The following is a 13,767-nucleotide window of genomic DNA, read 5'->3' as shown; positions in this document are numbered from 1 at the left end:
TGCTTTACAGTTTACGAGATGCTTTCAGTATATACACCAAATCAGCCAGTCCTTGAAAGCACCCTGGGAGGTAGATGGGATACATATTATCTTACAACACTTTGCAGTTGTCTACTCTTGTCGTGCTGTTTCATGTTTTTGTGACTTCACATGTGTTCTTCCTGAGTCCTAAAATGCCCTCCTCTGTCCCATTTTTCATCTAATTAATTCCCAATCAGCTGTAAAAACCAATGCAACTGCCACTTCTTTTTAAATCCTCTGGAATCCTCCAGTCTGATTTAGATGTCTCCCTTCTGTGCTTCTTTTGTGACCTATGTAATGTAGCAGTGATCACATTTTACTATAAGCATTTGTTTGCTTTTCTGTCTCTCTTAGTAGATCGTGTACTAACTTCATTACATGGATCTCATTTCATTTACTTGACACTTTCTGTCACATAGTATGGACTCAATGTTGAAAGAATGAATGCACTCCATTTATGAGCTGAGGAAACTGATGCTCATGAAATCATGTGTCTTGTTCAAGGTCATGCAGCAGGTGAGATGCAGAGGTTGAATTTTCATTAATTTGTGATGCTAGTCTCCCAGTCCAGTGGTCTTTCCTCAGGATCATGCTGTGTCTGCTCTGCTTATTTCTATTGATACATATTAAATGATCTTGGATATAACAGCAACTTGAGGGTATTTCTGCAGCACATATGAGAGACCATTGCAAAGAAATATGCTAACTTCTTTTCTCAGTTCTTTATTCATTTATTATTTTTAATTCACTATTTACTTCCTATTTTCTTTCAATAGGGATTTGAGGCAGCTTAAAGTTATGTAAAATAAGGATAAAAGACAAGGAACAAGGTAAAAGAGAAAGTAAGGAGGGAAAGTGTTTTTTCAAAAAAATCTTAGGCTGAAGAGAGTGACTATTGAACTTAAAACTTGGCTTTGAGCTTCGTGGAATTCAAGTAAACAAGGGAAACATATGCTGTATTGCTCTTATTATTATGTAAAGATGGAGAACATCATGGCAGATTTTTTTTTTCTTCTGAGCATTAAATTTTAAGAGGACTATGAGTCCATGAAAAACATATTGTAAAATCTTTCTCCTGCAGCTCACAAAAGAGAAATTTCTTCATCAAACATTTATTGAATATCTAAAATTCAAAGATGATAAGATATGACCCTGCTTTTAAAAGATTTCACAGTCATCTAGAAAACAAAAGTAATATACAGCTTACTAGACATGAAGGGGCAGAAATTTTTGACAAGAATATGTATTTAAGTATATTATCAATGTTTGATAAATGAAAGGATTGATGCCTCATTTGTTTTTGTTTTTCCTAATTCATTTAAAGTCTATGTGCATTGTATAATTGCTGTTCAGTATAAGACTGTATGTAGTTTAGAAGCTTATAAACATTATCCACACAAGGAGGCATCTAAAAAAGTTAAAAAAGTTAAAAAGTTAAAAAAACCCTAGCCTATTAGAAAGTAAATCTAATACTAAATTGTCTGGGCTCAGAAAACATGGTTAAAGTGAAAAGTCCACATTTTGTTCCTGTAATTTGTAACGCACTCAGAAAATCCCAAGGCTGGCTCAGAACCAGCTGACGACCCCTCCAGCTCTGGGCCCATAATGGAGAGCCTATTTTTCTTTTATTACTGGTAACGGGAAAAGCCTAGCAACTATTTTCCATTGACATCCCCCCAGGATGGAGAGCTTGTTTTTCCTAGATTTTCGTATATTTTTAGATGGTCATCTTGGTCAGTCTGGCTTTGTATCAAAAGTGTTTTTAACTGAAGAGGTTCTCCCTTGGGCTATTGGGTAGAAAAATACATTCTCTGTATCTGTGTCTATTTTGGGGGTCACAGCTGGATTCCAGTTCCCTATCTTTTTGCAGAGTGGCTGATCTTTTTCATCTTATCCCAGCAGTGTGCCTGGAAAAAGGAAGGAAGGAACAGAATCTGTGATTAGTCTTCTAAATTACTGATTTATAAATGGCAAAAGTGGCAACCTTGGGCCACCTAAACAATTTTCTGAATCTTGTGGGAAATAAACATTGATGAAGAAGCAAGAGTGTTGATCGTTGGGCAAAGAAAAATGGTGGTCTCCACCTTCAGAATTGCTGTTGGATGGGACTTATGAGAGTTTTTACTTAGACCCAAGGACACTGCCTCCACCTCACATTTGTCATTTGCATAGTTCTCACTTCTTAGAGGTATAACATACTAAAGTTTAACTTTGGGCTTATAAAACCTGAAACTTTTTAAATGTCTTATGGCATGTGCATGGCTTCTGATCCTTTTTCTTCTTGCTTGGTATGGTGAAGCAAAGCACAATTAATTATCAAGGAGAATCGTACTTGATATTTTATCATTTTAGAACATTGTTTAGCAATCTGAAAAGTATTGGGCAAGAAGCCTGGTCTCTTAATGGGTCTAACATGGGGAAGATAGGAAGTGAACTACCAGGATCCATAAGTTGTAGGTCACATGTATCAGGGCAGGTATTTTAGCACACTAGCTCATTTAGTCTTTACAACCAGGGTATAAGGAAGGAATGCCATCCCCACTTTCTAGTGACAAGAGTTCAGAGGTTGACTAACTTGTGAGGGTCATATAGTTGACAGTGGTGGAGTAAAGGGTGACCTGCCACTGATATAACTCCAAAGTCTGGTATTCATTCTTCTAACCCCATGGAGGCCTGGCATGCCCAGCACATTATGATATATCTTTAAGGGATATTGATATATTTCCTTGAAAGTTTTCCTTAAGTGAGTCTTTCCATAGGGTGGTATTTTCAGTAGAGAAGAGTTTTAGGCTATAAACCAGCGTTCATCTTCTGAAGAAAACACTGAGTCACCCCATTATATTATTCAGAGGAGACAAAGAATATGAGGCATCAACCGACAGTGGAATTCCTTTTCGGTGAAGCCAGAAATGTCAAAGAAAAACAATTAATGACATTTCATAATACCTTATACACAGTGTACTTGTCTGATTCTCAAGTTCTCTTGTCCTAGTTAAAAGGGCAGGATAAGGGGTGTGACACCCACATAGTTTCACTTGGAAAAAGGACACATGCTAAAGTCAAATCTTTAAGGTATTTGCGGATATGGTTTGTTGGGAGTGGCTTCTTTTCATTTGAGGCCATCACGGTTCAAGTATAGAGTTTAGCTTCTGAGAGTTTCACTGTTGTACTCTCTAGAAATCTGTTTTACCAAGAGGTTACACTAGGTACTACTTAGTATTCTGTGATAATCTGCTTTCATTGATAAAAAAATTTCTGAAACTCTAGTCATAAGTACAAATTCTTTGAAAGCTTCTAGGGTGTCTTGAATTATTAATCAGTGCGTATATATTCTGAGGTTATGTTCACAATATTGAATATCTGCTTCTGGCATGGCCACTGACTGTTAGAAGGACCCAGCTTGCAGCACTGGGCCTGGGTTGTAGGAGGAGCCCTTCTTGTCAGGTTCTAAGCCTTCAGGGGTTGGGGATGTCTGGGTTGGGGGATGGGATGGGGGGGAAGGTGATTCTCAGGGAGACACTAAGGTATCCAGAACAGCAGGGAGGATCTGGGGGCTATTTCCCAACTGTTTAACATTTTAGCAATGATTGCTGCATGACAGTGTATATGAGCTGAATATCAGGTCAGTGTGTATACAATGAATCTAAAATAGAATGAAAGTCCTGCAGACATCATCAGCTATGGAACTAAATAAGGGAAACCCTGGAGCCAATGTGAAATTTTCTTATAGTCTTTTCTAGGAATCTTGACGTCTAACATTGGAAAAATGATCTAATTATATTTAAGAATACAGGTTTTGGAGTTAGGCTGGCTGGATGTACTAGTTTCCTATTGCTACTATAAAAAGTTATCATAAACGTAGTGGCTTAAAATCATGTGCATTTGTTCTCTCATAGTTCTGGATGTGAGAAGTCTAAAATCAAGGTGTTGGCAGGCCTGCTTTCCTTCAGGAGGTTTCAGGGGAGAATTCATTTCCTTTTCTTTTTAGCTTCTAGAGGGCGCACACATTCCTTGGCTCATTGTCCCTTATATCACTCAAACCTCCTGCTTCTGATGACACATCTCCTATTTCTGACTTTGACCTTGATTCCCTCATAAAAGGACCCTGGTCATTACCTTGGGCCCTCTTGGATAATCCCTAATCTTTCAATCTCAAATTCCTTAATTTAATCCCATCAAGAATGTTCCTTTGGCCATGTAAGGTAACCCTTCATAGGTTCCGGAAATTTGATCATGAAGATCTTTAGGGGATTATTATTCTGTCTATCACAGTGGATTCCCACTCTATCTCTGCCACTTCCTAGCTATACGACTAAGTGATAAGCTGTGAGCCAATTCCTCACTCTCTTTCTGCCTTGGTTTCCTTGAATGAAAAATGGGAATAAAGGAGTACTTTTCTTATAAGATGAAAATTAAATGAGTTAGTATAGGTGAAGGGCTTGGAACCATGCCTAACTCCTAGCACATATTCAGTGAGTGCTACCTATTGTGACCTGTGAGTATCAGTGCTCTTCTGATGAATCTACTCCCGGACAATCTCTTTTTCATTCTTTGCCACTGAATGCAGAGCCAATGTCCTTGTCAGGACAATTTAAGGAGATGGTGCCTTTTCATCCTTAATGACTCTGTAGTAGTACAATGGCCTACTAGGTTTCCTATCCCTATAACCACTTCTTCATCGCTGTCAGGGAGCTTCTTGAGTTCCTGCTATAACATCAACCTAGCTATGCCTCCAGGACAAGAAAAAAAAGGATAGACAAGCTTTAAGAAATTGTAGCTCAATATTCTGAAACTAACCATGAATCTATGCCTCAAGTCTACTAATTCCTTGTTTCAGTGACTATCTTTGTAAGAATCTTCCAACATGGAATTTCATCCTAATCTCACCTGTCTTCCTGGCACAGGGTTGCTGTCCCCAGTCTGATGGAACCCCTGACATTGCCATCTTCTAGTCTTTGCGCCTTGTATCCCCACATCCTCTAAAGCACATAATAGTCCATCCCCAGCATGGCCTTCCCTCTGCTGGAAGAGATTTCAAAGCCCTGCCTTCATGTCAAATACAGGGAACGTCCCTTTTATAGAATAAATTGGATTTGGACTTGCAGGCATCTGCTGTCTGAGGGTTATGTCATGGAAGAAGAAAGTGGCATGTGTAGATGAGGGTGGATTGGATGTTCCCTTCTAACTTGGAGGAATCTATGAATTCAGTGGAAACACTATAAGGAAAATCATGAGATGCTCTCCTGGCATGACTGGATCCAGAGAGACTGTTTCTCCAGAGTATTATAACAATTTATTCAATTTCTATAGTGTCCAGGTTCACCTTTTTTATATTCCTGTTTATGGAAATTTCTCACCTATAAAACCATATGCAGATAAAGAAAATACATTCTCTGAAACTAAAGATCAATCTGTTTAAACCACTGGTCTTTCCAAGCTCCCCTTCCTGCCCCATTACCATGATTTTTTAAAAAAAATTCAGTTCATGGCATCACTTTTTAACTTCGATTGCTTCTAAACTGGGTTGTACTATTTTGAGAAGCAAAAAAAGTATTTTACCCAGACCTATTTTCCTTGTCAACTGCCTTTACCACAAAAGACTAAATTTGTCACTATTATAAATAGAGCTCAGTGACAGACAAGTTTTACTGGCTACCTTAAAAGAATCATGGTTATTTTAATGAGTAAAATAATATGAAAGTTTTGTTTTCTTCATTTTCTAGCCCTATTTTCAAATAAAAATAATCCTTCATTAAAAGAAATGCAAACTGTTTTTATTATATAAAAATTTTATACCTTTTTAACATTAAACATCTGAAGAGGAAGACAGAAATATTCAGCCCAGAGTCAGCTTTTAGTATGATGATATGAAAAGAAGTCAGCAAACCTAGGTAACAGCTCTTAGTTACTAATTATTAAATTAAGATATTTCATTCTTTGTATTCCAGCTCTTCGCCTGTAAAATGGGGATAATAATTCCTCTACATTATACACTTGTTACAGGTCTCAAGGGAAGTAAGAAATTGTGTTGGAGAGCAAACAGGTCTATTTTAAAATATTAAATTCCAGCGCAGCATTGTACAGAAAGCACAGGTTTGTAGTTGGCTTATGCAGCGAGTGCTGGTTCTGTCGAGTAACCCGCTATGTGACTTATCCAAGTTAGTTAACCTCTCTGAGCTTTGAACGCCTCATCTATAAATATAAAACTCTTCTGGGTGATTCTGAGCATGGAAAGAGAGTGCAAAACAAGTGGTCAGTGGTGGTAGCTCTTATTACTTTTCTCCATTAAACAAGGCATTCCTGTTTGTATATCTAAGCTATAAATATACTAGAGGTTTCCCTGGCCCTGGTGCTCTTGGAACATTTGACTCAATAGCCTTTCTCCATTTTTTATGAAAAGTTGATAGTGTGGGCAGGTTTGTGGTTCTTCATGTCATTACGTTCAGAAATAAATGTACTTGACTAAAAACTCCTCGTCTTGCTCCAAAGGCAGCTCAGGTTGTCACTTTGCATGCTACGTAGAGTGTGCTCTTGCCTGCATGGAGGACTCTTATCCCTTTGTCAGGGCCCAGGGCCCAGATGGAGCTCAAGCCTGGACACCTTTCAGTGCATTGTATCCAAGAATTTTCTTCACCTTCCTCAGAAAGGTCCAGTGTCTCTTGCAGGTCAGTCTGGCACAGCCCTAAATCAATGAGCATAAACTCAAGTGAGCGCAGGGATGTAACCAAATGGGTGTTACAATGGGCAGCAAGAAGACCACGTAGAAAGGGAATGTCAGCTACCAGTCCAGCTGATGGTTGCCAGGGAGGAATGCCGGCCCAGTTTTACTGTATCCTGTTTGTATCACCCCCTAAAAAGTCACAAATCTGAATTTTCATGTGATATTTTTCCAATTTTTAGATGTTGGCAGCTAATCCTCATTGTTCTCTTAGAGATTAAAGTTGTCCTATGGACCATCACTATTTATCTTCTGATATCTGGTGCCAGCCGGTGGGACTCTAGTTACTCTATATGGGTCAGGAGACACTACTTCTATCTGCATGCATTTAGGTCCCTTAGAATCATAATAATTTTTAAATGAAAAAGCCACAAACTAATCAAAGAGAAGATTTTAGCTCTGAAATTAACTATTATCTTTACTGTTCTTGACTATAAATAATTTTTTAAAAGCTTGAGAAAATGTAACCCTCCTTGATCATTATCTCTTGATAAAAATTACAAATTTCAAGCCATTTTCATATAAGACCAAAGCACTTCAGAAAAGGATGGGTAATTCATCTACACATACAAATTCCCAATGCCAGTATGTTTTTAGAATGGAACAGAGAAGTATTGTCCAGATAGGATTTTGATGAGCATCAAGTTCTGACTTACAGATCAACAGTTTACAGGTTGAAAACCCAATTGGAGTGGAGCCCTTGGGGCATCTATGGAGAGAGGCAGGTTTTGGACTCTGTTCACTCCATCCCCTTAGGTTGGGTAGAAGGGGAGGAGGCTAACTCCTCTAGGTAATTGGCAGGGGGCTATGGTAGAGGGAAGTATAGCTGATAGTCAGCCAATTCCTTGTTTAGAATACCAGTGTTGAAAGGGAAATGGAACTCTTGAAAACAATCTTACTTCTGTGGCTTTCACACTGTGTTCTGAGGTTTTCAGAGGAGCTTTGGCTGTTCCAGAGGCGCTGGCCTTTTAAATGACACTGTGAAGCTTACTACAGAGTATTGGTATTGCATGTAAAAGGTCATTTGAGGATAGGGTTCCATTAATTAAAGAGAGAAAAGTCCACTAGTGTAATTTTGACTTTTAGTTGAAGAATCAGCCCAGTGTCTAAATTGTCCAAGGCTACTCTGTTGAAGAAAGTCAAGCCAGTCCAGACCCTGGCTCTGTTGTCTCAACATCCTTTCCTGCATGATATGCATGTTAGCTACTTTTAGCATCTGAATTCTCTCTTCTCCAAGGTGCTGGAGGCATTTTTAATTGTTTGCTGAAGGTTAAAGTAGCTCGAACTGCTTTTTTTTTTTTTTATGTTTGGGCAATTTTGACATTTTTGCTGATGTCTTAGCAGCCACTAATTAGCACACGAACCATATACCATTTAGACTCAGATTTATTTGTCTAGTGGGGCTATGAACACCACCAGACTCTGTTTTTGGACTTCATCCATAAGGACTGTGGTCAGTTGGGAAGATTAGAGGTTGGTGTATTCACTGGGAGTGAGTAACCTTGATTTGTAGCATTTGCCAATTTCCATTGTGTAATTAGTCCCACCACAGCCAATTTCAAGTTATAAATTAGACATCACTGAACAAAAAGTTGAGAATAGATGTGTGCAATTGGCTCTCTCCAGCAGTGCTAGCTGGCTCCAGCATGCCACTGTAGATTTTCATCTTCTCAGTTAGGAATTCATAGGCCCTTAGCTTAGCTCCAGTACTTGCCTCCACTGCCAATATTTTTTATTCTTCCTTACTCCATTTCTCTCCCTGTAATGCAAAACCAGTGCCTAAGGATGGTTTCTGTATCAAATGACTAATTGAATTAAAAGCATCCTTATATTATCTAAGATTTTAAAAACATATTTCAGGTAAGACAGTAAACACATTTCCCCCTCATTCCATCCTTTAAAAGCCCTACATCTTTCATTGGTTTATATTTTTAACCATTTCTTAAGTTTTGATTTTTAAAAGCCCAAGTATTTTGTTATTTTACTAGATGGTGCTATAGATAGAGTTAGGGCAAGTGTAAGCTCAAAAATCTGGAAGTCCTCTGGGGACTTCATTTCTTCTTGTAATTAGAAGTTGTCATCAAACTGAAATTGGGATATTATAGTTGACTTTATTATTTTCCTTGCCTTCATCTGTGGGGCTGGTAAAATCTTCTCACCAAGACAGATTGTCATTTGCCACTTACTTTAAGCATTGCTTTCCCCACTGGTGGAAGGTGCTTTAAATTTTTTTCTGGTCATAAAGATCTTGCCCTATCTTTTGTTCCTTTGAGCTCTGCCACAGGTCATGCTTGGAAGGTGTCTCTGAGCCCTGCCCTGCGACCACTCCTTAATCTTTATTCTTTGGCTGCCAACATTCATTGTCCCTATAATTTCATTTCTGCGGAGTATGAGCTACAGAATATGTTGCTGAAATATTTTCAAGAAGATACACGAAATTTTGGATTCTAAAAATCTCATTCATTACTTGTAATTTTTGGGGAAATGTGTACACCCTCCTACATATTTCATTTCATTTTATTCATTATGTATAGGAAGTTAGTATTTTAACCCATATGCCGCAGATGCAGCCCTAGAAAAGACAAAAAAAAAAAAAAAAGAGAAAAAGACAAAAGTTGCCTGGAAAATGTCCTACAAGATAAGCAGGTAAAAGTAAACAAAACAAAAAAAAAACCCCAAACATATTAACATGTAGAAAGTTATTAAAGATTGTGTTTCTATTCAGAGATTTAAAGAAAAAGAGATTGATGGTATGTTTATAATAAAAACAGTACTTATGTTACCTGGATGCTTCATCCCAAAGGATCTAGGCCATGCCTTACATTTCCCCAAGGGGAATAGCCTGGAATATGCACTTCAACGTGGTGGGGTGCTACAAGAGTACTTCTCCAAAGGCATCCCCTTGTTTTAGTCCAGAGGCAGGTTACAGGATGACCTCTTCTCTTCTCCTATGTTTTGTTTCCCTACTGCAATGCCAGATCCCCCCATCAAGCAGGTTTGGGAGCACAGTAGAAGGAGGTATGCCAGCAAAACTCTCAGAGTGTTTATGGTGCCAGCTGCTTCCTTGGCATCCAACAAAGTTTCATCAGTTTTTGTTTGGGATTTTCTTGGAGCTCATGCTAATTTCTTTAAGGTCATAAAAGGATGAGGTATTTCCACATCTGCAACCACCAATGCTTGCTCAGTGGAAAATGTTGAGGAATTGTTTGGTTGCCTCTGTAGGAAGCCAAAGGCACGGGCCTATAGCAATTTACAAAGTGTTCTCACACCCAGTGTTTCACTGCAGTCTCTTGGTAAGCCTGGGAGGCAAATACCACTTGTACCAGCAGTTTATAAGGCCTGATTAGTTGATTAGCTCAGGGTAACTTAACTAGTAAACAGCAGAGTCAGAACTCAAACCTATGACTTTCATTTTTTAAACTAATAAACTTTATTTCTTAGAGCAGCTTTAGGTTCACAGCAAAATTGATTAGAAAGTACAGAGATTTCTCATATACAGCCTGTCCCCACACATGCAATCTTCCCCACTATCAATGGCCTTGGTTGCCTGAGAGTAATACATTTGTTACAATTGATGAACTACCTACTTTAGGGCTCAGTCTTGGTTTTATACATTGTTTGGTTTCAACAAACGTATAATGGCATATATCTATCTACCCTTTTAGAATCATACAGAAGTTTCTCTGTCCCACAATCATCAGTCCGTGCTTTAACTATTCCTTCTTCCCTCTCCCTTAACTTCTGGAAACCACTTATATTTTTAATATCACCATAGTTTTTCACTTTTCATTATGTCATAACTTGTAATTACAATGTATAGCCTTCGTAGATCAGCTTATTTAACTTACTAATATGTATTTAAGATTCCTACATGTCTTTTCATAGTTTGATAGCTCATTTGTTTTTAGTGCTGGATAATATTTCATCCATCATCTATATCACAATTTATGTGCTAAAGGACATCTAGGTTGCTTCCAACAGTTGCCAATTATAAAACTAGCTCCTATAAGCATCCATGTGCAGGTTTTTGTATGGACATAAATTTCAGCTTCTTTGGGTAAATAACTAGGAATGTGATTGCCAGAATATATGCTAAGAGTATGTTGAGTTTTGTAAGAAACTACCAAACTATCTTCCAAAGTGGCTGTACTACTATTTTGCATTCCAACCAGCAAGAAATGATAGTTCCTATTTTGCCAGCCTTTGGTGATGTCAGTGTTCCAGATATTTGTCATTCTAGTAGATATTTAATGGTATCTCATTGTTTTAATTTGAAATTCCCTAATGACATATGATGTTGCACATCTTTTCATATGCTTGATTTCCATTGATATATCTTCTTTATTGAGGTGTCTGTTCAGACCTTTTGCCCAGTTTTTAACCAGGCTATTCATTTTCTTGTTAAGTTTTGAAAGTTCTCTGTATATTTTGGATAATAGCATTTTATTAGCTCTGTCTATTTTTTTCTCTCAGTCTGTAAATTCTCTTCTCATCCTCTTGACACTGTCTCTCAAGTAGCAGAGGTTTTTAATTTTACTGAAGTCCAGTTTATCAATTTTTTCTTTTTGGATTGGGCCTTGGTATGATTACCATCTTCAAGATCATATAAGTTTTCTTTGTTAACCCTGAGGAATTTTGTAATTTTGCACTTTGCATTTAGGCATTTGATACTTTTTTAATATTAATTTTTTAATGGAAGTATAATTGATTTACAGTGTGTTAGTTTTCCGGTGTACAGCAAAGTGTATGTAGTTTTTCTGTGTGTCTTTTTAGGGCTGCATTGGTGGCATATGGAGGTTCACAGGCTAGTGGTTGAATCAGAGTTGTAGTTGTTGGCCTATACCACAGCCATAGCAACACAAGCTCCAGTCTGCATCTGTGACCTAAACTACAGCTCTTGGCAACATGGGATCCTTAACCCACTGAGTAAGGCCAGGTATTGAACCTGTGTCCTCATGGATACTAGTCAGATTTGTTTCTGCTGAGCCATGATGGGAACTCCCTAAATAGATTCTTTTTTATTATCGTTTATTAAAAGATATTGAATATGATTCCCTGTGCTATACAATAGGACCTTGTTGTTTATCTATTTTGTATATAGTAGTGTGTATCTACAAATCCCAGAATTTTAATTTATCCTTCTCCCTCACCCTTTCCACTTTGGTAAAACCATCAATTTGTTTTCTGTGTTTGAATCTGTTTCTGTTTTGTAAATAAGTTTGTTGGTATCATTTTTTAAAATTCCCACGTGTAAGTGATATCACATGGTGTTTATCTTTCTCTTTCTGACTTACTTCACTTAGTATGATAATCTCTAGGTCCATCCATGTTGCCACAGATGGCATTATTTCATTCTTTTTTATGACTGAGTAGTATTCCATTGTATATCTATACCACATCATCTTTATCTGTCTGTCTGTTGATAGACATTTAGATCACCTCCATGTGTTGGCTGTTATAAATAGTACCACAATAAACATTGGTATGCACCTATCTTTTTGAATTAGAGTTTTCATCTTTTCCTGATAAGTTCTCAGGAGTGGGGTTGCTGGATAATATGGAAACTATTTTTAGTTTTTAAAGGACAGTCCACACTGTTTTCCATTCTGGTTGCACCAATTTACATTCACACCTACAGTTGAGGAGGGTTCCTTTCATTCATATCCTCTCCAGCATTTGTTATATACTGACTTTTTAATGATGGCCATTCTGACCAGTGTGGGGTGATACTTCATTGTAGTTTTAATTTGCATTTCTCTAGTAATTAGCAGTAATGACCATCTTTTTTTCATTGTAAAAAGTTATTGAAGCATAGTTGATTTACAATGTTGTGTTAATTTCTGTTGTACAGCAAAGTGATTCAGATATATATATTCTTTTTCAGATTCTTTCCTCATATAGGTTATCGCAGGATATTGAATTGAGTTCCCTGAGCTGTACAGCAGGTTGGTGTTGACCATCCATTCCATGTAGGATACTGTGCATAAACCCATCCCAAACTCCCAATACATCCCTTCCCCTGCCTTTCCCCTTTGGTAACTATCAGTTTGTTTTCTGTGTCTGTAAGCCTATTTTGTAAATAAGTTCATTTGTATCATTTTTTTAACGATTCCACATATAAGTGATATTATGTGATATTTCTCTTTCTCTTTTTGACTTATTTAACTTGGTGTGGTAATCTCTAGGTCCACCCATGTTGCTAGAAATGACATAATTTCATTTTTTTTAATGGCTGAGTAATATTTCATTGTATATGTGTACTGCATCTTTATCCATTTATCCGTTGTGGACAATAAGTTGTTTCCACGTCTTTGTTATTGTAAATAGTGCTGCAATGAACACTGAGGAGCATGTATATTCTCAAATTATGGTTTTCCCCAGATATGTGCCCAGGAGTGGGCTTCCTAGATCATATGGTAGTTCTTTTTTTTATTTTTCTGAGGAATGTCCATACTGGTTTCCATAGTGCTTATACCAATTTACATTCTCACCAACAAAGAGAGGGTTCCCTTTTCTCCATACCCTCTCCAGCATTTAATGTTTGTAGACTTTTTGATGATGGTCATTCTGAACAGTATGAGGTGGTACCACGTTATAATATTGATTTGCATTTTTGTGATAATTAGTGATGTTGAACATCTTTTCTGTGTTTTTTTTGGCCACCTGTATGTCTTTGGAGAAATGTCTATTTAGATCTTCTGCCAATTCTTGGATTGAATTCTGTTTTTTGATATGAGCTGTGTGAGTTGTTTTTATTTTGAAGATTAATCCCTTGTTGCTCACTTAATTTTCAAATATTTTCTACCATTTTGTGGATTGTGTTTTCATTTTTTTTACGTTTCCTTTGCTGTGTAAAAGTTTTAATGTTTAACTAGGTCCCAGTTGTTTATTTTTGTTTTTATTTTCATTATTCTAAGAGGTAGGCCCGAACAGATATTGCTGCAATTTACATCATAGTGTTCTGCCTGTTTTCCTGTAAGAGCTTTATCACATCCAGTCTTACATTTGGATCTTTAATCCATTTGGGT

At 37.4% G+C, this 13,767-nt stretch overlaps 1 protein-coding gene and 1 pseudogene across 11 annotated transcripts in view; both read left to right on the top strand.

Annotated features, from left to right (window-relative positions):
* Positions 1-13,767, top strand: part of LOC146407135 (uncharacterized) — a 975,296-nt gene that overhangs the window by 426,469 nt on the left and 535,060 nt on the right. The gene's annotated exons all lie outside the window — the stretch shown is intronic.
* The window catches only part of LOC100155329 (protein DEK-like), a 118,507-nt pseudogene that overhangs the window by 34,386 nt on the left and 70,354 nt on the right, over positions 1-13,767 (top strand).

The sequence above is a fragment of the Sus scrofa genome, chromosome 1 (genome assembly GCF_054392235.1).
Source record: "Sus scrofa isolate SSC_HxYL_T2T_F1_AM1 chromosome 1, Sscrofa_HxYL_maternal_Yorkshire_Landrace_v2.0, whole genome shotgun sequence".
Lineage (NCBI taxonomy): Eukaryota > Metazoa > Chordata > Mammalia > Artiodactyla > Suidae > Sus > Sus scrofa.
The sequence above is the reverse complement of the archived record's forward strand: the minus strand, read 5'-3'. Positions and strand labels throughout refer to the sequence as shown.